This window comes from Ambystoma mexicanum, chromosome 6q, assembly GCF_040938575.1.
Source record: "Ambystoma mexicanum isolate Mex_15411 chromosome 6q, UKY_AmexF1_1, whole genome shotgun sequence".
Taxonomy (NCBI): domain Eukaryota; kingdom Metazoa; phylum Chordata; class Amphibia; order Caudata; family Ambystomatidae; genus Ambystoma; species Ambystoma mexicanum.
The window spans coordinates 647,356,752-647,382,067 of record NC_090937.1 but is presented as its reverse complement, the minus strand read 5'-3'; the positions used below and the strand labels follow the sequence as shown (position 1 = coordinate 647,382,067).

Genomic DNA, 25,316 nt, shown 5'->3' with positions numbered 1-25,316 from the left:
CAAGAACTACACGCTCCGTGATCCTCATTTCCTATGGTGGAAGTCCCTCTCCTCTGTTCCTGCTCCACAAGAAGGCCACTCCCTCCATTGTGATCCTGTTTTCTTGCTGCTGTGGAGAGGACAGTTAATTACCCTTTTACCATAAACAAAATGCACGTATGAGCCGGTTCACAGGGATTATATAAAGGAAATGATACCTGAGCGGTAGTGAACGTTCGTTCTGTTGCTTGGTTTAAGGTGGTGCCAGAAAACACTTCAATTGGAGCCGCATGGCTCGCCAAGACCGCTGCGATGCCTTTGGGGTGGCACGCTCAGTGTGAACAGAGCCGCCGAGACAGATACTAGCTATGTGGTCTAGCAGGGTAGCAGCGCGCTGACGGGTTCGGCAGGCACTGCCGATTAGAAGAGGCGCAGGACCCCAAAATCGGTATATTCTAATAACGCCAAATTGTCTTAAAGCTGCAGTGCTTATTCTTTCTTAAGCAGCAGCATGTTAGAAATGGAAGGGCGAGCAGAGGATTCTCCCGTAGAGTAGACCTTTCACAACCCTGAGACTCCAGCCCCTCAAGCTTTGACCAGCACAGATATGGATTAATTCCTAAATATCTCAGTAATGCACTGGGTAAAACTATTGCTTTCCATAAAGTTAGGCAAATCTATATCTAGTGCAGTTTTAGAAGCACAAGGTCCTCTGATAGTGGCTCTCTCTTCGTTTCATGCCCATCTATCTCCACTGGTGAACAGGGGTGCCCATCCAAACAGGCTTTTAAGAAAAAGCACCTGGAAGACATAATGGTTCTCCAGCATGTGGTCTAGCATGGTTTGACATGCTCATGAATATTCCCCGCCGTCAGGCTGGGAATCCTCAGTGAAAAAAAGAAAGCAATCTTGCTTTAAAAGCTTGAAAACTGCCTTTCACATGTTATCACATCACTGGAGATTGGATCATACTGCACCCATCCAATGACGACCGTCTCCCTGATTCCCTCCCCCGGCGGGCATCTTCAGACTTTTATCACACGTTTCGGTGCAGGGAGTCCTCGTCAGTTGCTCTTTGAGCTATTTTTCATAATTGTTGTTTCTCGACAAAACAAAAATCCTATTTTTGTCCTAAATCTCTCATCTGCTCACTCGTAGTCAGTGTCGGTAGCGGTGAACTGTTCCGGTGAATATCGTCAACTATACCGTCGGATCTTTCTGGGAAGGCCTAGTGAGGTCTACTTCCAGCCTCACCATGTCGGAGGAAGGCAAGGAGTCTGTACAGGCTCTGCTCCCGGTGTGGTTTGAGGAACATCTATGTGCAGGACAGGCACACGAGGTGCCTCTATTGTCGACATCCTGACCATGAGGAAGACAGATGGGACATCTGCCGAAGTTTCCCAGCCAAGACTAAGAGACCGTTACTGATGGTTGGTGGTGTGGCTGAAGGACAGGGCCCTTGGCGTGGCTTCCGGACACTCAGGAAGATACCAGATCCAGTTGACCTCTGGAGCGCCCTCCCTCGGGTAAGCGGTCGAGATTGGCAGAGGACGTATCCTTGCAAGGTGTCCATAAGGCCAAGCGTCATGCTGAGGAGCCGACTAGAGACGCCGCTGCGGGTCCTAGTTCGGGGTACACACGCTCTGTGTCACCATGCCCATCCATGGTAAGCTTGCCGGTGGGTGGGGTATCGTCTGTGAGACCTTCAAAACATGGCCTGTCATCGAAGGATAAACTGAAAAAGCATTTCTGCAAGGAGGTAACGTCTAGGTCCTCGTCGACGTCTCACGATTTCATCAGCGGTGATGCCACACAAGCAGAGACCCCATCAATGATGCCTCCGACGACCAAGCCCCCATCGACGGTAGCCCGGTCAATGGCTGCGGATGGCGCATCTCTATTAGTGTAGAGGGGGTCAGAAGGAGGTCGCAAGCGGCCCAGTGAAGAGTCTACACAAGTTCTGAGGAGGAAACGTTACAGGAATGCCTGGACACGGGTGGCAACAGCCCGATAAGCATGGGGTCACCAAGGCATACTAGCCCAGTGAGACGCAATAGCCCTCCATCAGTGCCCCCTCCTCTGGCCCCTCCAGAGGCCTCTAGGGACATGTCTCAGGATATTTTCACTGTGCTCTGTTCTCTGGTCTTGGAGATACAACAGCGGCTGCCACCACAGCAACCCCAGGTACAGCCCTCCAAGGTCTCCACACAGACATCCTGGGGTAACCACCAACATCACTGCCCGTCCTAGCAGCCCCAGACGGATACTGAAACCGGCACCACAGACACAGATGAGTTTGACAACTTTATTCCTGCGGATGGGGATCCGATAGGTGCAGATGATGCTCCCAGGGCTTCCCCCCAGATGAGGTGGGGTCGTTCCACTCCATGATGGCAAGGTTATCTACCCTCTTCAACGTGATGCTAGAGGAAAAGAAAAAGGAGGGCTTCCTTTACCAGAGATGCACATCGGCCAGGAAGACAATATTGTCTGTCCCTTTACTTGACAAGGTGTGGGAGGAAGGCCTCGCGCTAATGAAGACTCCAAGCTCCACACCAGCAAACTGGACAGGCTAAAGAAAAAATACAGGGTGCCTGACTCAGCATCTAAGTGCCTTGGATCACAGCCATCACAAACGATCTGCGAACCTGTCCTCCAAGTCTATGGTTCCGCCAGATCAAGAAGGAAAGAAGCTAGATGCAATGGGGAAGTGGATCATATTCCCTACAGCATCAACAGTCAAGGCCGCTAAACGCTCTGGCATTTCTAGCCCGGTATGATAGGGAGTTATGGTTCAAGGTGGGCACACTCATAGATTTCTTGCCAGATGACAAGACGACAGTGGCTCTTGCCCTTTTTCCGGAATGAGAGGTGGCCTCTGACCACACCATAACAGTAGCCATGGATGTCGCAGACACAGGTTTTCACCAAATGGGTAATGGTGTGGCACTCAGGTGCCAAGGCTGGCTGAAGGCCACCAACTTTCGACCTGACATCCAAGCCAAGGTGGTTGATATGCCCTTTAACGGGAATAACCTCTTCGGAAAGGTAGTGGATGATACACTACAGGCGATAAAGACATACACAGAGATGCCAAGATCCCTAGGGACTCTGCAACAGTGTTGGTGCTCTTTCTTTCGATCTCCAAGGGGAAAGTTCAGATCTTCCAGAGGATACGCTGTCAGCACTCCTGCTCCACGGCACAGGAAGCATACAGAGGCCGGTCGCAAGTCTTCAGAGGAGGGTCGCAGCGCTGCTGACACCCGCAAGGCAAGACGCAAACACCCAAGCAAGCCTGACTCGGGCCCCAGGCCGGCATCCACACTTTTGCACCCCAGTCGGGGGTCGTCCATCATATTTCATCAACACGTTGAAGGACATTGCCACCGACAAAAGGGTGCTGGACAGATTACATCAGGGACACACCCTGGAGTTCGAACACAGGTGCCCTCATATTTCCCCTGTAGCAAGAAAGGAGCTACACATGACCCAGCTGCTCCAGGAAGTGCATGCCATGCTAGCAAAAGGGGCAATAGAACTCATTCCTCTGCGCCTCTGGGGTTCCGGAGTGTACTCCAGATACTTTCTGGTCTGAAAGAAATCATGAGGGTGGCACCCGATCCTGGATTTGCAATGCCTTAACAAATACCTAAAATTCCAAAAGTTTGGGATGGTCACGTTGCAGCACATGCTTGGCCAACTGGAGGAAGGGGAATACATAATGACATGAGGGGAGACATGGAGGATGCCTACTTTCATGTCCCTATACACCCGAAGCATCGAACGTTCCTGCGCTTCATAGTGCTGGGATGTCCCTACCAATTCAGAGCTCTGCCCTTTGGTCTAAAGTCGGCGCCACAGGTTTTCTAAAAATGCTTGGCCCCAGTGGCAGCTCATCTACGCCTCAAAGGCATACACGTATACCCTTACCTGGATGACTGGGTCATCTGGTTATGTTCTCAGGACCTGGCAATGCAGCACTCCGAGGAGTCTATACGCCTGCTGACAGAACTCGGATTCAATTATCCGAAATCCTGCATAGTGCCATCACAGGTCGCTCTGTTTCTAGGTGCCCGCCAACACAGTGGCATCCTTGGTGTACCCCTCAGAGGAGAGGAGAGGGTGATGGCCATCCTGGGGAAGGTACATCAGCTGTCCACAATGCAATCTGTGGCCATCTTGGCAATCCAGTCACTACTAGGCATGATGTCCTCGTGCATCCACCTGGTCCCGTTCTGCAAACTGCAGATAAGGCTGCTTCAAGAGTTCCTGGACGCCAGGTGGCGCCAAGTCACAGGGGGGGGGTGGACAAACAAGATTACCCTCAACCTGGAATTCAGACAGTCCATTCAATGGTGGGGAGTGCGCTCACACCTCACTTAGAGTCCCCCGTTTCAAGTCCCACCTTTCCAGGCTACAGTCACCACAGATGCCTCCCTGGACGAATGGGGGGCTTACAACAGGTAGTCCCACGGCAGGGGTCTCTGGCTGTCGGAAGAGCAGAATCTGCACATCAATGGGTTGGAATTTCAAGCTGTATTCTCCGCTCTCAAGTAATTCCTGCCTCTTCTGAAGGGGCAGGTAGTAAGGATCTTCACAGACAACACCAGCACAATGTTGTACATCAGGGAACAGGGCTCGACGCGATCCCCTGCTCTTTCACTAGAGGCTCACGCCCTGTGGCTCTGGGCGATTCTTCAAGGCATGTTCCTCATCCCGTTTCACCTGGCAGGCATCAAGAACATGGTAGTGAATGCCCTCAGCAGGGAGGAGCGGTCCTGCCATGAATGGGAGAGTCAACAGAAGCAGGTGTATTTCCTCTTCAGCAAATGGGGCAGTCCCCAGAACGACCACTTCGCCACAGCAACAAATTGCAAATGCACGGAGTACGCCAGCAGCTTTCCCCAGCCCGGGAGCCTAGGGGACGCATTCTCGCTCAGATGGGAAAGGCGGTTTTCTGTATGCCCCGACCCCCAATTCCGTTTCTAGTGCGTGTCATCAACACACTCAAAATCTGTCACTGCAAAATGATCCTCATCTCCCCAGCGTGGCCCTGCCAGATCTGGTACTCGGACCTGCTACGCCCGTCGGTGGCTCCAGCCATCCAGCTGCCTCCTCTTCCTGACCTACTCTCCAGAGAAAGGGAGACCATTCTGCATCATGACCCGGCATCATTGAACCTTGTGGCTTGGCTCCTGCAACCCTAGTGTTTGGCCACTTTAATCTTCCTATGGAATGAGTTTGGCTGTTCTACCATTACTAACTCTCCTGAGGCATTTCCAATGCTATACTCTCAATCCATGTTCTTAACTAACCTCATTCCTTTTTCCTACATCTACTTCTTTCATACATGTATATCAGTGCTTCCATTTCCCTTGCACCATCTGCATTCAGTGTTGCTGCTTTTCAAAACGTTTTTGGGGTGCGAGGCTTAATTCGAATTTGGGTGCTTCTGTTTGCCTTGCACCATCTGCATTCAGTGTTGCTACATTTCAAAACGTTTTTGGGGTGTGTTGCTTAATTCGAATTTGGGTGCTACTGTTACCCCTTGCACCATGCTGCACTGTGTTTGATTCTGTTGTGCCGGATATCGAACTTGACTGTGTGCACATGCTGAATTGCGTTTCATTCTGTTTTAGCTAAAATCGAACACGGCTGTGTACTTGCTGTTACCATTTTTCTTTATCGATTTTTGATGGGTGCATAACTGTTAATTTACTAACTGTAAAAGTAGTGTTTGCTGTGAGTACATCCTGCATTAACGTCCTACCATATCCTACATTGTCCTCTGTGCCTACACACTGTACCCCCAACCCCTGTGTTTTTCCCCACACTCCCTCCTCGTGCCTCAGTACATCAGCCTGGTCAGTGTCCTCCTCACCACTGCAGCTATGTCGATATCCATCTCTCCTATCTTCTCTAACTGCTTCTCTATTTCCTAGCCCTCTCCTATCACTAAATCTAACTGGAAGAAACTTAAGAAGGACATACTGGGCTCCAACCCAGGCCTTCCTATTGCAGACACCTATGTCACGGCTTCCGCCAGAGAGACTCTCACAGACATCCTCTTTGTCGTTCTCTCACCCGACTTGTGGACCCTCCACATGATCGCCTTCCTCCTTTCGCCTCTTCTCCATTAATGGTGGCACCCACTGGGAAGTTCTCCTTGACCTCTTCCCCATTTCCAGGGTTATCATGAATGTCTATCGGAATGGAACCATCATGGTTCAGGGTCCTCAACCCAACCTTCTCTTTGACAGGCTCCTACCTCGCCTCTCAAACCTTACCTCTCCCCCTGGACAGGCTCCCTTGGCTGCTGTGCCTTCCTCCTCCTCGGCACAGGCTCCCTTGCCTGCTGTGCCTTCCCCCTCCTCCGCACAGGCTCCCTTGCCGGTTGTCCCTTCCTCCTCCTCTGCACAGGCTCCCTTGCCTACTGTGCCCTCCTTCTCCTCTGCACAGGCTCCCTCTCCTTTCTCCACTTTCCCAGCTCCCTTGTCGGCCATGGCTCCTCTGCCACCCTCTACTAGCCCTCTGGCTCTTCTGCCACCCTCTGAGGGGACTACCATCGCCTGCCCCCTCCACCCCCACGGAAGATCTTCAAAGATGGCAAGCTGCTCCATATTGCCACGCTTAACTCTCGCTCTCTTGTCAAACACTTGTCTGACATCTACAACCTCCTTGAACTCATGGATCTCGATGTGCTCGACATCACGGGAACATGGTTCAAGGACAGCTCTGTCACAAGCTTTGATACACTCCTCCCTGAAGCATACAAAATCCTCTGTGCCCAGACCCAAGGAGACAGGAGGAGGAGTGGCCCTGATCTTCCCAGAATGGATACCTGTGTCCATCATCCCTACTCAGGCCTATTCCTCCTTCAAAAGCATAGTCTGCAGGCTCTCTCTCTCCTAAATCTTCTCTACTTATGGCCATCTTCTATCAGCCACCAGGACAGTCCACTGTCTTCCTCTCGGAATGAGCTGACCTGGCCTCCTCTCTACTTTCCTCCTCCTCCTCCTCCTCCTCTCAACTCCTCCTGCTGGGTTATCTCAATATTCATATGGACCCTCCCGACTCCTCAGGACCCTTCTGAAACCTATGTGATTCTCTCTCCCTCTCCATTTTACCCTCTGGCTCCATGCACACAGCGGGCCACACTTTGGAAGCTTTCAACTCTATCGACAACCCTCTCTCTCTCTCCCTCTCACTACCGCTCTCTCTTGGACGGACCACTCTCTTCTCTCATCACACTTGAAGTTCTCCTCTCCTCTTGCATTGGCACACCCAGTGTGGCCACTCAGTCTCAAAGTCACCAGACCCACGAAAAGAGAGACTGCGGCTGCCTTTGCCTCTACCTACTCTCCGCCTCCTACTCCTGCGGCCGACTCCCACCCTGACACAGCCCTCGCTAACTTTAACCCCTAACACCCTTGATACTCTTGCCCATCATGAGGGTCCGACTGAAGCCTTTGAAAAAGTGCAACTCTTGGTACGACTCTGATCTGGCTGCCCTTAAACATATGTGTAGGGCAGCTGAGTGGAAGTGGAATTCGTCGGGCAGACCCTCAAGCAAACTGGCCTGCCACCTCCTTCAAAGTCAATATCGACTCTGCATCCACACAAAGTAAAGAGTCTTTATTCAAGCCTGCATCTCCACGGCTTCAAACAACACAGCCAAACTTTTGAAAGTTTGTAAGGAACAGGCCAATCCTGCAGCACCGTCCTCTTCTGTCACGCCCACCCAGGACCTTTGCTCGGCCCTGGCTGTACACTTCACTGCAAAAACCCAAGACATCCTTTCCTCTCTCCCCCCCACATCACCTCATTCACCAACACCTCTGGAGCCTCCCTTGGCCCCTCCACCACTTCTCTCTTCTTTCACTCCTGTCAACCCAAATGAGGTCTCCAGAAAAGTCCGGTCTATGAAGGCTTCATCCAAACAGGTGGACCCTTGCCTCTCCAAAACCACTAAGGACAACATTGACTCTCTCGCTCCAGCCTTGGCTGATCTCTGCAATCTCTTTTTTGCCACTGAAGATTTACCCACCTTCTTTTAAGCACTCCCTTGTGCACCCTCTACTTAAGAAACCCTCTGCCGACCCCTCCATTCTGGCAAACTACCGCCCTATCGCCATCACCCCTTTCCTGGGCAAACTCCTGGAAAAGATGGCTATATCACAGCTCGCCCTCCACATTGAAACTGCTGGTTGCTTACACGACCATCAGTCTGGCTTTAGATCATCCAGAGTCATGGAAACTGCTCTTCTGAACACCTGTGAAGCCCTGCTCTCAAATCTCGACACTAACACCCCCTCTGTCCTCATTCTTCCTGACCTCTACTCTGCTTTTGACACGGTAAACCACAAGCTCCCGATTGCATTTCTGCATGACAACCTGGGAATCACAGGTCAGACTCTGGCGTGGTTAACCTCCTTCCTTTTTCCGACCGCCCATCCCAGGTGGAACTTGGGTCTACTTTCCCCAGGGTTCTAACCTATCCCCTTGGTTCTTCAATGTCTACATGGCTGCCCTTGCACATGTGATTGCAACTTTCATCTCTAACTTCCAGCGTTTTGCGGATGACACGCAACTCTCCTTCAGGCTATCCTCAGCCACCTCCTCTACCTCGCTCATATCTGACTGACTGTCTGCAATTCAGTCATGGTGTGCTGCAAACTCCCTCTGCCTCAATGCTAGTAAGACTGAAAATGTTTGCATTGGGACTCACTCCTGCTCCCTTGACCCTGTGCCCACACCCACCTGCGAGGCAAAAAACCTTGGGGTCATCTTTGACTACTCTCTCCTTCTCCACTCACATTTCGGACATCTCTAAAAAGTCCAACTACCAGCTACACCTCCTCAGAGGTACTCTTCCTTTTCTCACATTCCCCCAGCCGCTCACTGCCTCCAGAGCCCTGGTTCTCTCAAGGCTGGACTACTGCAACAGCCTCTTTTTCAATCTCCCTGCCTCTGCTCTGCAACCTCTGAAGCTCATCCAGAAAAGACCCGTGAGACTTATTCCTTTGCCTCAAGCCCAGCGACCACATCTCTCCAGTGCTGAAATCCCTACACTGGCTCTTTGTGGCTGCAGGGATCAAGTTCAAGATCCTCTGCATTGTCCACAAGGCTTTCTAAGGCCCGATACCTACCTATCTGCAACGTTGCCTACCTAAATACCGTACTACCCGAGCCCTCCGCTCATCTAACTCCAACCTTCTGCGAGTTAGCCGGTTCTCCAAGCAGAGATTCAGAGGGAGATCTTTATACTCTGCAGGGTCCTCCCTCTGGAATAGCCTCCCTGCCGCACTCCGTCTTGGGCCTGATCCCCTTAAGTTCCGGAAACACCTTAAGACATTCCTCTTCTCCTCTTCCTTCTCTCACTCTACCCTGCTTATCCTTCTATGCGCTCTATCCCTCTCTCCCTCCTTTTCCATGCAGCCTGCTGACTGGCCGCCTGGTGTATCTCAGAGTCTTTGGCACCCTCACCAGTCCTCTCACACTTGCCTCCAGGCCCTGCACTTGCCTCATCGTTACTTCACATGGTCAATGACCCATGAGAGTGGCATCTCTAAGCACTTACCCCAACTTCTGACTTACTGGGTGCACTTGGTCCCCTCCCCCATCACCCCCAACCACTGCACTTGCCCCCCCCCCCTCTCCTGCACCTGTCTGCACACTTGCTTGATCTGAATGCACCATGCCTAGATCATCTGTTTTTCCCTTGTCTACCCTCCTTGCATGGTGCACTTGGAAAAACTGCAGAATCTATTTGCAGTCATCTACACAGTAAATTCTATCATATGCACTTGTTCCATGCACCCACTCTGCCCGTGCAGACTTGTATCGTTCAGATATTCAAGGGCTCTGAATGACTGTTGTTTTTCCCCCCTTGTTCCCTCCCTCCTTGAGCGCTTTGAAACACTTGCTCTGTGTATAGGTGCTTTACAAATAAACAATACCATACCGTACCAATGCAAAGCGGTTCTTGCCAAGGCCAGGGCGTCATCTACACCATCATGTTACAGGCACAAGTGGAATTGCTTTATGGTGTGGTGCAGGTCCCAGAAGATCACGCTCTGCACATCACAACTCCTCAGCTCCTGCCGTACCTACTGTCATTACCCAAGTCTGGGTTGGCCCACGCCTCCATCAGGGTGCATCCGGCAGCTATATCGCGATACAAAACCGCTCGCCAGGCAGACCATCCTTGTGGTCCCACATACTCTTCAAATAATTCATGCAGAGCCTCTTCAGATCCTTTCTTCCAGTGAAGGCCGCTGCCCCAGCGTGGGAGCTCAATGTTGTCCTCACCGGGGTATGGGGCCACCATTCAAACCATTGCATCAGGCCTCCCTGGAGGTTCGTCCTTGGAAGACAGTGTTCCTGATGCCTATCACCTCGGCCAGGCAGGTCGGGGAAATGCAAGCTCTCTCCTGCAAATGCCTATACCTATCATTTCATGCTGCAAGGGTGGTGCTTCAGACCGACCCTTTCTTTATGCCTAAGGTTCCATCTACATTCCACCTTAGTGAACTCTTGGTGCTTCCAGAATCCTGCTTCCGCCGCTGAACGGTCACTGCATACGTTGCACGTTGCTCAGGCCTCGAAGTTCTATGTGGCTCGTACAAAGGATTTTCAGAAGACTTCTCAACTTTCTGTGAACTTTAGTCTTGTGACTCGGGATATGCCCTGTCAAAAGCTTCCATATCAAGGTGACTCTCCGACTGCATCATGCACCGTCATCGTCTGCCCAACAGACCACTCCCGGGCCAGCCTACAGCTCATTCCACCAGAGCCATCGCTGCAACTAAAGCGTTTATCTCTGGGGTTCCACTGATGGACATTTGCAGGGCTGCTACGTGGCGGTCTACAACTTCACTAGGTTTTACTGTGTCGACTGGGATTCCAAGAAGGAGTCCAGAGTCATCCAATCGGTGCTGAGCAACCTATTTGCTTGAGGTGAGTCAGTGCCTAAGTGTTTGTACTTCTGTTGAGTTTTGCCACCTCCTGTGATTGTTTATACGTGTACTGCTGTATAATCATATTCATGAGCATGTGAATCCATGCCAGACCCCATGCTGGAGAAGGAACAAGTTACTTACCTATAACTATTGTTCTCCAGCATGTGTCTGGCATGGATTCATATGCGAATCCTCCGTCCTTCCCCGCTGGGCTCTTCTGGGTTCATACTGACACCACACGTTCTTTGAACCTGAAGATGGCCACCGGGGGCGGGACTCGGGGAGACAGTAGTCATTGGATGGGTGCAGTATGGCCCAGTCTCCAGTGATTGGGCAATGAGAGAAAGACAGTTTTCAAGCTTTTAAAGCAAGACTGCTTTCTTTTTCTTACCAAGGATTCCGGGCCTCAAGGCGAGGAATATTCATGAGCATGTGAATCCATGCCAGACTCATGCTGCAGAAAAACAGTTACATGTAAGTAACTTGTTCCATGGCTGCCTTGCTTTTCCTGTTCCCTTGCTCCTGTGGAATCTCAGATCAGATGATAATGGATATGTGCCCCACAGGACCCTCAGGTTAGGAGGAGAAAACTATGCTGACTAAGAAGGAAAGGTTTTTAAATCATCCAGTTTCTTGAGCAACCTCATCAGAGTAAAGAAAGAAAAGACAAGGGGTTCTGGCCTGTCAAACAGGGAGTTGAAAAGATTTCTATTAAACAGACACTCAAGATGGAGACGATTCAGTGCCTTCAGGTGGTGTTACACCAAGGAGATTATATGGTAAGATTGGACCTCAAAGATGCCTATCATTAAGTGCCAATGTACATTCCACATTTCCAATTCCTTCAGTTTGCATGTGGACAGAATATGTTTCAGTTCACCTGCCTGGCAGTCGGCCTGCCTTCTGCTTCATGGTGTTTCACGAAACTGTTGAGACCAGTGGTGGCAGCCACACCAAGCCAGGCAATCCGAATGATCATCTATTTGGATGACATTCTTTTCTTGGGCCAATCCAGGGGGTCTGGTGTTGAGACACCTGTGTACAGCCATGAATTGTCTTCAGGGACAGGGGTTTGTCCCCACAGATGCAGGTTCTGGGTATTCATATGCAAGTCTGGCCTCTCCGTCCATGCCCCACACACAGATTATGGCTATTAAAAGGGAGTAGTTAAACGACCTGTCATTTCTATTTAACATTTGGCTCAGATCATAGGTCTTCGCTCCTCCTCGATAAAAGCAATTTTTCCTGATCCATCATTCTAATGGGCCCTTCAATGACTGCTTATCTCGGGGCCACGGAAGGACATGCCCTATTGTAACTGGATGAAGCCAGGGAGGACATTCAGTGAGGGCTTGTTCAAATGGAGGCTTGGAACAGCAAGGCAATCTTCTTCCCCCAGTCTACTACGAGACTCCTCCGATGCCAGCCGGATTTGGAGACACCTTGACTGGCGATCCATGCTCCTTGCGGGAATCAGAAACGCAAATTAATTGCTTTGAACTTCTTGCCAGTTTTTTTGCGATCTGATGTTTTCTAAAGGATTACCTGCGTTATGCCATCATTCTCAGGATGGACAATGTCTTAGCGGTTTGTTACATCAACTGTTCTGGGGGGGGGGACACGTTCCAAAGCGCTGCCAGACTTGGCTAAGAACTTTTGGCAATTTTGCCTTCAATACCAGTTAATTCCACAGCAGATAGGTGTTCTCAGAGGCTGAGGGACAGCAGTGTCTCCATCTTTCCGTATTTGAGGTTTAAGGTCCCCCATGCATCATCTTATTTGACTACGGCTGAATACCCAGTTTCCCCGTTTCTTTAGCTGAAGACCTGACACAGACGCATTAGCCATGGATGTGAGTTTTCAGTATTGAGAGAACAATTGGCATTCTGTTTTCCATCCCTTTTAGCTCATTCCAAGGGCCTTTCTGCAGGTGCCGAAACAGTTGGGCAAAGTTATTCTTATTATGGCCTTCTGGCCGGCCCAGGCTTGGTTCTCAGGTTTGCTGGGAATGTGCTTGGATGTTCCGTTCATTCTTCCGCAAATGGACAAACTGCTACTAGACCCGAGAGGTGCTCCCCATCCACTTCTCATGGATTGGTCCCTGCAACTACTGCCATGGAAAATGTCCATCCGTTTAGATTCCACAAGGTGATTTCGATGGTGGCTAAGGATTTCCTCCGAGAAGCCTAGGCTCCAGGCACCCGAAGCATATATGTTTCTGCTTAGCAAGCTTCCATTCATTAGTGTCTACCTAGCCACATGGATCACTTTTCAACAACTGCAATTAAGGTGGTAAACTTTTTGCGAGGCCTAGCACAGTCCCTTTCTTACAGGAATGGTAATGTTTACAGATCTATTTCTGCCCAACACATTCTTTGTAACAGCAAACATATTGGTCATCCCCTAGCATCCTCTAGTTTGCCATGTGATGTAGTGTCAGGGTATGTATACCCCCCCCCCCAGAACCAGATACTCAATTTGATGTCAATTTGGTCTTCTTACTCTTCATGGACTGGGGTCCCAACAAAGGTCTTTGTTACAAGCTTTATCTGCAAGCTGGTGATGCTTCTATGCTTAATTTCATTCAAGAGAGTTTGGGATGTCTTGGCACTGGATTTGACAGGCTACTCGTTCACACCATGTGCTTTACAATCTCAAGGCGGACTAAGACTGGTTGCGGGCCAGTAACTTATCATAGGTTTATGATCGCCCTTTATTGTGCGTTTGGTGTCTTAAGCATTATGTCCAGAGGACTCGGGACATTAGGGGGTTCAGTTCTCGCCTGATCATTTCATATAGGAAACCACATCACCCTGCGTCAGCATCCCGTCTTGGCCCGGTGGATTCAATGTGTTATCTAACAAGAAGGGAGGCGGACATATGCTCCTTGAGGCCCATTCAACTAGAGGTGTTCTGTGCTTGGGCTAAAATAGATGCTATGTTGACGGAGGCTGATTGGTCTACTGAATCTGTGATAAAGTCGAGATTTTATTAAGGGCACTGTGAGAAACCTCAAGGTGTCTCCCTGAATAGTCCCCGGGGATCTGTCATCCAGGTGGCCAGGACACAGCCATCGCTATTGGATCCAGTTCCTGGAGGTGGACCAGTGCGGGAGGATCACCTGGATGGGAGGGTCCTCGGGGAGTGGAAGTGAGACACCGACGGGTGAGATGCGATATTCCCCCTTTTTATAACGCTGTTTCCCCATCATACCCAGTAGGATACTCGAAAACTCTAGACCCCCACCCCATTTCCGACACAAACACTTTTGTACACCACGAAAGACGATGAACAAACACCAGAGCCGTTTACGTTACATGTGCCACCATAAGGGTCAGGCAATTGACCTGAATCACACATACCCGACAGCCCTTTCCCTCCCCCATAGGGATAAAAGGTGGAGCACGTGAGCACAAGAAGAGCAAGGCAGACCGCATGACGAGAGAGCTCACTCAGCACAGCAGTTCAAGAGGAGGAGAAAGATGGGCAAATCGAGAGGGTGACAAGGAGAGACGCAACCTTGCCCTTTCCGAGCCAGCCCTGTGAAACCTCCATGAAAGGAATCGTGAGACCGCAAACAATAGCCAGCGTGTGTTGCAGCAGATGTCAACAGTACAGAGGGCCCTCCTCTACTGATAACCAACCCGGGGAGAGACACTTGCCACCCTGGTTCTGGCCTTGACTCCAGAGACAAGAAAGGCCAAGACGTTCATCACAGCCAGTGAGTCTAGAGGAGAGCTGATAAGAAACAACCGTATTGAACGAAAGTAGCAAGTGGCTAATTGAAGAAAGTACAAAGAACTGTTGATACGAAAGGAGAAAAACAGCTACAGACGAGTCAGGCACCACGTGGGTACTCACTGGGGAAAATCTGGGCAACTACCCTATTGTTGAAACCAATGTTCCCTCTAATTATTTTTCTCTATGTGCGGAACCGGTTGGCTGTTGTGCGCACATTATTTTCCATGTGCGCAACTGACTAATGCGGTAAACCACTTTGTGCGCTACCGTCGCAGAAGAGAGTTTGGAAAGAAATGTCCTCTTCCCAGCCACTGCAATTCTTTAAAAATCTTACAACACTTTTTTCAAACACTTTGGCTAAAATGAAATATGTCTTATGTGATTATACAGAAAACTCAACCAGTCCAAGACTTCAATATCTGCCACAGTACCTTGCAAACTTACTTCTGCGCAGAGAAAACTGTCAGCCTCATTATGAGTTTGGCAGTAAGTGGTAAAGTTGGCGGTGGTAACCCCATTACCGCCAACTTTTCCACACCGCCAAATTACGATTTTGGGCATTGAGTAGAAGATTTGCCTCCAGAAAAATCCTGGAGGTAAATCCTCCAACTCAACCAAGAAATCGTTGGAATTTCCACTGCTGTATTTCTGCCAAAAATCCACATTGAGTCCAAGGGACTCAATATGAATGGGGAATAACAGTAATTCGTTTGGGCAGTATTCTGGTGAATTTACACTGGGATACTGCCCCAAGTCTTAATGAAGCCCTGTATATTTTATGCCACTGGAAAATCACTAATTTGTATTACAAAACACAGATATCACTTAGTTGTGGTCCCAGATATCTTGTGCAAACAATATTTATTCTTAAAAAATCTTTCTTTGTATTCTGAGTTTTCAAAAAAAAGGGAATTTTATTCATGATGCGATAATCGCGTGGTCAGCCGATACGGGTTTCGACTCAAGGAGTCTTTATCAAGGCTGGTGCGTTATTGTTCATTGACCGTTAGGTAGGTTGGCTCTTGGTGGTGGATTGGGGAAGGTGGGTTCCACTCCTTGAATAGGCTGGCTTGTCAGCCTGTTACTACTGCGAACAACGTCCCCGGCATTTTTGGCCCTCAAATATCTCTTAATTGATGTGGCTGCCAAGAAACAGAATACATTTGCCGATGGATTAATGGTAATTAAAAGCAATTTGTCAAAAACATGCTGAAATGAGTCCAAGGGCCACTTTAATAAAGTAATTCAAGGGCCAGGAGAACAAGCTTCTAATAATTTGTGTAAGGATGATAACGGCATCAGAATAACCGCACCTTAGAATATAATTATCCAAAATTCCTGTGCCTCTGCTTACTATCCACATTACGTTCTCCTGTGGTAATGATAACACCAGCCTTAGAGCTAAGATACATATGTACCATGCATTTTTACTCATTAAAAAAAGGAAAATATGCCTAACAAAAATGAGAAACAATGAACTTATCATTGCTTCAACCCACAAAGCTGCAGAGATATTTTTTTGAATTAGTGACCAGTGGCATTAATGCCCAATCTCAAAAGGAATTTTATGGCGAAATCTTTTAATAAGCTGAAAGTATCCCTATTGGCAAAGCTAATTAATTTTTTACTCCCATAAAATTATTTTACTCCAAGTAGAGAGCAAAATCTGATTAGAGCACTGCTTGTACCCCTGACATAGAGAGGGCGAAATGACAGGGAACATAATACAGTGTATAATTTTGCCCACCCTTCCGCACCACAGCCCAGATAAAATTAAACAAGAGCTTTACTGAGGTTTATTATGGAGCCATGTTCAAGAAAATCACACATATATGCCTTTTAAGTTATTTGAATTAATTCATCAGAGATACAAATTATTTAGTGCCTTCTTCTTTAACTATGGATCCCTCTTCTGTAATTCTTTGTGATCAGTTAACACGTGGTTATATTGAAAAATCCTCAGCGGACGAGCATAGAAAGAAAAAGAAGGTGCTGTTGTCTAGATGGGTACTAGAATTTCCTATCCTTTACAAACATGCAACACAATTCCTTCAGTGTACTGCCGAAATGTCTGACTTGGTCTTTAAAATGTGCTGCTTTGTTCATAACTCACTTCCACCCATACCCTTCCCAGGTCCCTGTGCTTGCCTCCAATATTAGTTAATAGAGCACTGTAAAAAGTGAGGGATTGAAGCAGTAAACACTCACTGGGATATCTGCAGACTCACAATGCTTTGCAAGCAAGGCATATTTAAATGCCTCAACATATGATGTGCATTTTAAGAATGTCATGACTCTGCATGTGCACAACTCTTTTGGAGTGCATACAAGATTGTTTGAAACATACCCCACCCTTATATCATTGTGTAGGATTACACAAGTGCTCACTGAAACAGTTTTTGCATAGAAGCCAGTTACCATATAATGTGTGAAGGTCTATGCCCAAAGAAAACGATGCAGATTGTGTGAAAATCATTCTCCTGCCTGAATATCCGGTGCCTTGATACCATGGACGATTAATCACAGGCATAGTCCATACCCATTGACCCTTGTAGGTTAAGTAAATGATATTGCAATGTTGCTCTCTACTTATAGGGCAATGTTAGTAAGGCAAAAGTAGGAAACGCTGAGCATCACATTTGTCTTTTCAAAATATTTAGAGGGCACATTAATATTTTAGTTTCATAATGCGTTCACTTACAAAGCACTTGCGTGACATATGTACAAAGAAGAGGAAGTGCGGGATTTGGTTGCACATCCAAGTAGCCTGCTTAAGTCAGTATCCGATATTTGAGCTGGTAGTTAGATTATATAGTGTGGGTGATGCTTTTGGTAAGGCACAATGAGTAACAGAAATTCTGGCGTGTGAACATTATTCATGTTACATCAAACATAAAACAATTGGATGTAGGTGCACATCTGCTAACCTTTAGCACAGCCAACAGAGGAAGAGTCAAGGTTGTCTGGTAGTATCTTAATGTACTCTCAGGCAGAAGTTATCATGGGTGGGCAGGGAACATTTTTGGTTAATGTGTGCAGGCATATCCTGGTTAGATTCTTCTGTTCATGGAGCCAGTTTTTCATATTCGTTTTTAACCTCTTGATTGTATTTTGCTTTTTTAAGGATTTTAAGTGCATAGTAGTGTAATGCAAATTAGTAGAATATCAAGACTAGTTGCTTATTTTAAGAGAAAGACAATTCAGATAATTGCTGTGGCATGTGCCTTATTAAATCTTTTTGAATAGGTGAGAATTGTCTGTGTGCGCTGCTAAAAATCTTCTGAGCGGCACCCAGAAGGAAGCTGGGCAAGCGCACATGCGCACAGCTTAGAGGGAACATTGGTTGAAACCAACATTACCAGAAGGCCTTATGAAAGGCGCAAAAGGGGTCAAAGTGGTCATACAGGGGTCTTATAAAATCCTCTGTACAGTCGAAAGCCTTTGACCAACAGATGATTGTGAAGCTAAGGGAAGTTAATTGTAAGAACTATTCAAGAAACTGTATAATTGGCAAAGTTGACAAGAGTGAACCCGGCAGAGGTTCAAAAAGAGATTAAGAGATGTGAATGTCACAGATGAGATTGAGTTGAAAGCCATGGTGAACCCGACAAAGGGAAGCTAATAATCGAGAAGGATCTGAGCCCGGATGAGGGGGATCCAGGGTGGTGAAAAAGCATCATCCAACTTACAAGTAGAAAGGAATGTTTGTTTGCTATTTTTATAATACATCAGGTCCTCGGAGGCAAGAGACTTTTTGTATAAAAGAGACTTAACCACCAAAGGCTCCGATAGCTGAGAGCAGAGCTGTTGACTCGTGCTGGGAAAGCTCGAGCGTGTGCTGTGCTCTGGGGTCCTGCCTTTTCCAGTGTTCGAAACGTGGGGAAGGGAGACCACGACTACCACATCCTGACCTATCATTTGTGATCACTTTTTTATGAACCTGATCCCATCTTTGTTTGTGTTTTTAGCGTAAGTATTGGCAATACGTTTTTCTTAGTATAGGCCCTTTTATTTTGACAAGACGCCACTAGGACTGCCTTATTATTATTTGATGGTTGTAGCTTGCTCCGATCTTAGATTTAGGATTAGATTAGGCATTTTCCAACCTGCATATGCAGTTTAATAAACACCCTTGAACTATGATCACTTGTCTGTCTTTACTGTTGTCACCATGAGTTCCTTACAGCACGGACACTGGTATGATCCTGCCCAAAGGTTTGTGGCTGTTGACTTGGTTTTTCTCATTTCCCTCCCTCATTGGCTGTCTTAATTCAGCTCCAGGGTTTGGTGACAGTGCAGGTGCTTTTGTCAGTTTCTCAAACAAAGCACTTAACAGACAGAAGAGGAAAAGAACCAGGAAAAGGGGGTCACCGTGGAGGGAGAAGTATTCTTATGGAGCAGGAACAGATACTAAGCAGATCTTATAGTTCTTGGATTGCGTAAAGAAATGTACATGTATGTTAATGAAAAATGAATTCTTGTTGCTAAAAAAAAAGTTGATTCTGCCTAATACTGGCCTCTGTGCCCTTAATAAAATCTCATCTTTATCGTCGTAAAATGGAAAAATCCCCAATTTTGAACGTTTATGTAAAAATGTAAATTACCATAATTTTTGAGAATGGTGTGCTAGAGGAAAGAGAAATGGCTCCGAATCTTCAACTAACATGCACTTAAGTGTGCAGCAGTGCCAACATTTGGCTTCCAAAATTGGCGTTTTGAGCCTCTATTATGCACAAGCTTTAGATTTTGTAGAGTGAAAAGGAACACAAAAGCTTTTCTGCTGCACTATGGTACCAGAACAGTTATTAGTAGCTTCTGACACACCACATTTGCAGTGAGGACTACCTTCCACCACAGCCCATGCGGACCTCTATCTCACTCTCCCCCATGACATTTGCAGAGGCTCTGCTCGTTTTGTATTGGAACTTGAAAGGAGGAGCCCTTGCAGTTTATCCAGTTAATGATGATAAAGAATGGACAGCTTAACAGCAAATTGTGCCTGATGGCAAGTTCATTTAAGGTCTACTTTTATTGCATCGTTGTGGTGACAGGGAAGCAACTCTGTGGAAAATACCCCTATTTAAATCCACCATTGAGTATTGCATTTGTGCGTCCAAGGTCATCTCTCCAATATAACATATCACTGTATGAAATGTACAATTCGAAGACAGCTCGTCCGTGAGTGAGTGGCCCATGGTATTTTGACTCCAACAATATTGTTTCATCTCTACACTCCTAGCAGGGGATACTGATAGCAGGGTAAGTCACACGCCTGTCCAGGTCTGTTACCGTTGCAGCACAGCTACATTTTCAAAGTTAATGTTTAACACCAATGAACGCTTTTCAGATACTCAATCTCACTCCAGTGAGGGGAGGGGAGAGGAGGGGGAAGGAGTGGGAGAGAGAGAGGGAGATAGAGAGAGAGAGAAACCTGAGTGCTTTCTCACTTATGGCCCCCAGGGTAGCTGGCTCTAGAGGTGTACTCACATAGCAGAGTGTGCCCATACCTCAAGTGCTCCGCCCCACCCACGTGTTATAAAACGTGGGCAAGAATCTTTTGATGCCATTCTGTCACCCTTTTGTTTCCCACAGATGTTCTGTTTGCATTACATCTCTCTCTCTATATATATATATATATATATATATATATATATATATATATATATACATACATACAAACACACAATAGAAGAGACCACCCTTTGGAAGCTGGGCTGCCATTTTATTTGATCAAAGAGTGGGGGTCAATTGAAGCCGATACGTATACATGTAGTTGCTACATCTAATCAGCCTTATTAACGAACATGATGAGTTTAAATATTACCCCTTTAAGTGCTAAGAGTGGATAATTTAATCTGAAATTATATAGAAAATCATTTTAAGCTCCTCCTTACTCCTACACATATGGATGTCTCAATTGCTTATTAGGTTTAATGTATTTAGTTTGGGTGGCAGCACAGTTCTATCATGCACTGGCTTCAAGATGAATTTTTTCTTTAATTAACTATTTAGTAGTACAATATTTAATAATTGTTTAGTAAATGTACATTATTTATGCACATTTTTTAAAACATGTTTAATTAAGCTATAATATGTGATACTTATTGAGTAAATGAAAAATATTCAATTTGTTTTCTGTGAGCAAAATAAAGCCAATTGCAAATTGCCTAGTGTTCGTTTTGTTGAAAAAAAAAAACACATTACATGTGTCTGGTAAATGCTATTTTCTTCACATGCACGAAATGCTAATTAAATGTCTATGTAAATGTGAATGGATTTGCCAGTATGTTCAGTGTACTCCTCTGAAATTCGTTTAGGCTTTGTGTATAATCTCTAAATTTTGAACTTTTATCATATCCTCTACACCTTTTAAACTGACTAATGTGTAACAAAGCACACATACTTATTGACGTGCTGGCTAACAAATGGGGTTTGAGTGGAACCAAGAGATGGAATAGGGAGACAATAAAATACAAGTGGCCATGTGGCTGCAGGTCATTATTAGTGTGGATGGGGAAATCAACTGAAGGATGACCAAATGGATATCACCCCATAAGTCACTATATAACACACACATTGTGCTGGAGGTTTCTACTGAACCTCCTACTTTAATTTAACTTCCCAGAAGAAGAACAGGTTGTGGGCATGCATGGGTGTTTCCAAATGGGGAATGAGTAGTGATCAGGCCTTAAAAAGTCAATGCTGATCTCCCCTGGTACTATAAATAATTACCCTAAAGGGTGATTTGCTGTATAGACCAATTATGTCAAAGATATAAAGATATGGACAGTAAATGTGTTCCTTCACAAGCACTGTGGATTTAAGGACATGCTGGAAATTAACCTTTGTGACATAGATTGCCTTTCAATGTTGTGACATTAAAATCATAGTAAAAGATGTTTAAGAAAATCTATACAACCCATGGATCTAATGTGTCTCTGTATCCGCGAACAGCTGTGACATGGTGCAGCCGAATAGTTTTCTACTCTAGTGAACAGAGAAACAATCTAATTTATTAATTCATATTTATTTACCCATTATGCTGTTGCCGTGATTAAGCAATTGACCAACAAGGAGAGCAAAATGCATGTGGATGGACAGAACATTAACTGTTCTGAGTTAGATTCACTTTTGCAGCAAAGACAAATTAAGCAAAAATGCCAAAGTAACCATGCATGGGTAAGCAACAAATGCCCCATACCCTGCACGCTGTGCAGAGTCAACAGAAGACTTTGGTCCAAAGGGAAAACAACCAGACCAAATGTCAACATCTAATTTCGAGTCTACGATGTGCACTGAATCTATACTGCGCTAGTGGCCAACAACAAAGGAGTGTGTAATGTAGTGGAACTCCTGGAGACAGCAGGTATGTTCTTCAGAGATTCCTTTATTAAGATACAGGTCACATGAGGTTAAGAAGAAGACAAGTACATGCCACGGTGTTGGTTCCAAATCTGAGTTACTGCAAGTAAATGAGGAACACACCAGTCTCTAAACAAATATATAACAATATTTTATTCTCGCTTGAAGCAGGTCTCAGGTTCAGCTATGTCCGTGAACAGCCATAGAGAAACTGAGCATTCATATGGGGGACAGACAGCCTTAAATGCACTTAAAATCGGCTTTGGTTGCTGAAATAATACATATTACCATGGCAACATGTGGTACCTCGCTCTGCGTCACCCATGTACAATTTACTGTCTCGGAGCACTAAGGTTCACCCTGTTAGCAACGCACACACATTCCTGGCTACTCTTTTCTGTGTTTTCTCTCCTTCCAAGAAGGACTCTTCGCATTCGGCTCTGTACTTCATTTAGCCCTACCTAGGATGTGTATGGTACGCCATGTTTCCTAAACATCGGTTGCACCATTAGCTCCAGCAAGCCGGAGACAGGGAGAGACAAACAATAATTTATCTCTCTCTCTCCGTCCGTGTCTGCGTGCTCAAGGCTCAGAGCTGGTAAATTCCATTAGCTAAGCATTCTTTACAGAGATACATTCACCAGCCTTTCGGGCTGCAATCATTTCTCTGCAGGCGACATGAAAACCGCATAAGTGATCAAAGTAACCAAAATGGAGTCTGAGGACCACACTTCAATGTGTGCGCCTCGGCTAACTCAAAATGACACGGAATGGATGCATTTTCACAAGGGTAATAGGGTACAGGACAGGAGCCCACTGGCTCCCAGCTCACATCTCCAACTGCCTGGGTGTGCAACGCCCTTCACATACAAACATTCTCGGCACTCACCCAACATTCTTCCAGGGACATCACTCGCTCAGGCATCCAGGAAGGACAAGACAGCACACACCTCCCTTCTTCCAATATTCATGACAAAGGGAACACAACACAGCCTCTGCATGCCGCAAGGTAAGGTCTTCACGCATTGTTTACTCACCTCACAATCCACAGCACACCCGAATCACTTGAGCAACTTCCCCAACCAACGTTAAGAGAACAAAGCACCTTTTACTCAAGCCTGCCAACCTTGAGTCTCAGGCCTGCCACTACTCGTTCGACCTTGGGCAACCTAAACGAAACCATTTCCAAACCATCAATAAGAAACTTTGCGCCTTGCACCAAGACCAGCCACCCCAGGTCTTGAGCCTGCCACACTCGTGCACAAACTTAGAACGTCAGAGTGAACCACATCTGACAACGGGCCATACTGTTCAAACTCAAGCAAAACTGCAACCCTAAAAGTACCAGCCAAAAGCAGTGGTGGAAGACATGCAGGGAAACACCTACCATACTCCAGACATCTCATTCAAATCACACTCATACCACCTGCACCACCACACACTCCTCTCCCTTCTTTGTAAACAAAGATATTACGATAAGGGAGCATAACAAAACTTGAGAAACTTGAGACACATACAAGCAATAAGGTGAGATGGAACAGCCAACCCAGAATCATCTTCCCCATTCTAAACTCCTGGCAAGTAAGTATAATCCAGCAATGTCTAACTTGATGTGACAGACTTAACAGCCCGACAGATCTGCAAAGTAAGAACACACCGCAAGTATAGGCCATATTCAAACTCTGCAGGTCTATACATGTAATGTGTATCAAGGTGACCCGGAGGCAGAAGGGGAGTTGATTAAGGTTTATTGTAATAACAGATAATTAACAGATATGATGAAGAGCGAATGTGAGCCCCACTGGACTCGGCTCAGTCAAACAGTTTCCCTTCAAACTGACCCTATAGTACCATAACACGTAGCAAGGCACATGAAGACTCACTAGCCAGGGAATTCCATACTGACTGGTGATTGCATCAGCATGGATGGAATGCTACACATCCCCCTTCCTTTGTGACAATGTACACAAAACGAAAATAAGTCGTCATAACGAAAATAAGTCTTCACACAAAATCCTCCATGTAACGAGGTCTGCGCCTGACTCTACCCCAACTTGACAGGCGAGGAATATCTGTGGTGACACTTGGCAAGGAAAAGCTGGACACTTCTCTTTTCTTTTCCACACTCCCTTTCATACTGACAGCAACAGCATCTGCTCTCTCAACAACAGCTCTGTCACCACGTGCATGCTTCACGCATACCCTCTCCATATTCCATATCCTGCCATCTTCTATTCCGATTGCATGCCTGAACACTTCAACCACCTTTACCGGTTTGGACCACTTGCATAGACCTTTCCTCAAAGTTGGCGGAAGCTTAATTCTCATCAATTCCCCCATCGTTGGGGCCACCCTTTCTGCTCATGCAGGCAGCAGCCTATCATGAGCAGACTTGTTCTTCAATTGAATGTTTCTAATTCTTTCACACACAGACCCAAAGTCTTTCTCCACATCAGTTTCCTTCCGCATCCATGATGGTAACAATTTGGCGTTTGCCTTGCGTCCCCTGCTCAGTTCAAATGGAGATAGACCGATCATGAAGTGTGGCATGAAACGGTGAGCAACTACTTTGTCCCTCACTGCTTTCTCCCAGTCTAATCCATTTGACCAAGCCCATCAAATCGCTTCTTTGAGTACCTTATTAAAACGCTCAACAACTCCATTTGCCTGGTGATGATAAACGGCACTCTTTTTATGCTCAACTGAATTCTTTACACAGAAATCCTCCATCTCCCTGGAGCGGAACTTAGTGCCATTGTCTGTGATAATGCTTTTTGGAAAACTTTCTCTACCACAGATCTCCCAAAGGAAGTCAGTAACTGTCTTGGCGGTAATACACGGCTCGAATAAATCAATTACAATTAAACAGAACTGCCGTTTTCCATTGCTGCAAATAGGGCCTAAAATATCCATGCTTAACTCAGCCCCCTCTTTCTTCAGGATTTCCGTCACAACCATTGGATATTTCAAACTCACGCAAGCTTTCTCGCTTTCAATGCAAAGGATACAGTTGCAGATCATCCTTTCAATCTGAAGGTCACACCCTGGCCACCAGAAATCATTTTGGATCCTCTGATTAGTCTTCACAATCCCTTGGTTACCTTTGTGGCCTAGATCAATAAGTCTCTGACGTACTCCTGATGGTGGAATTATTCTGTCACCTCTCATAACCATGCTTCCTTGTACGTTGAGTCCATCTGCAACCCTTGAGTAGTCTACGAGACGAAGTTCCTCAAACGTCACCATCCTGAAAGGACATTGATTCCTAATGAG

At 46.6% G+C, this 25,316-nt stretch overlaps 1 protein-coding gene across 2 annotated transcripts in view; it reads right to left on the bottom strand.

The window, feature by feature from the left end:
• Positions 1-25,316, bottom strand: part of NUDT6 (nudix hydrolase 6) — a 520,593-nt gene that overhangs the window by 37,191 nt on the left and 458,086 nt on the right. The gene's annotated exons all lie outside the window — the stretch shown is intronic.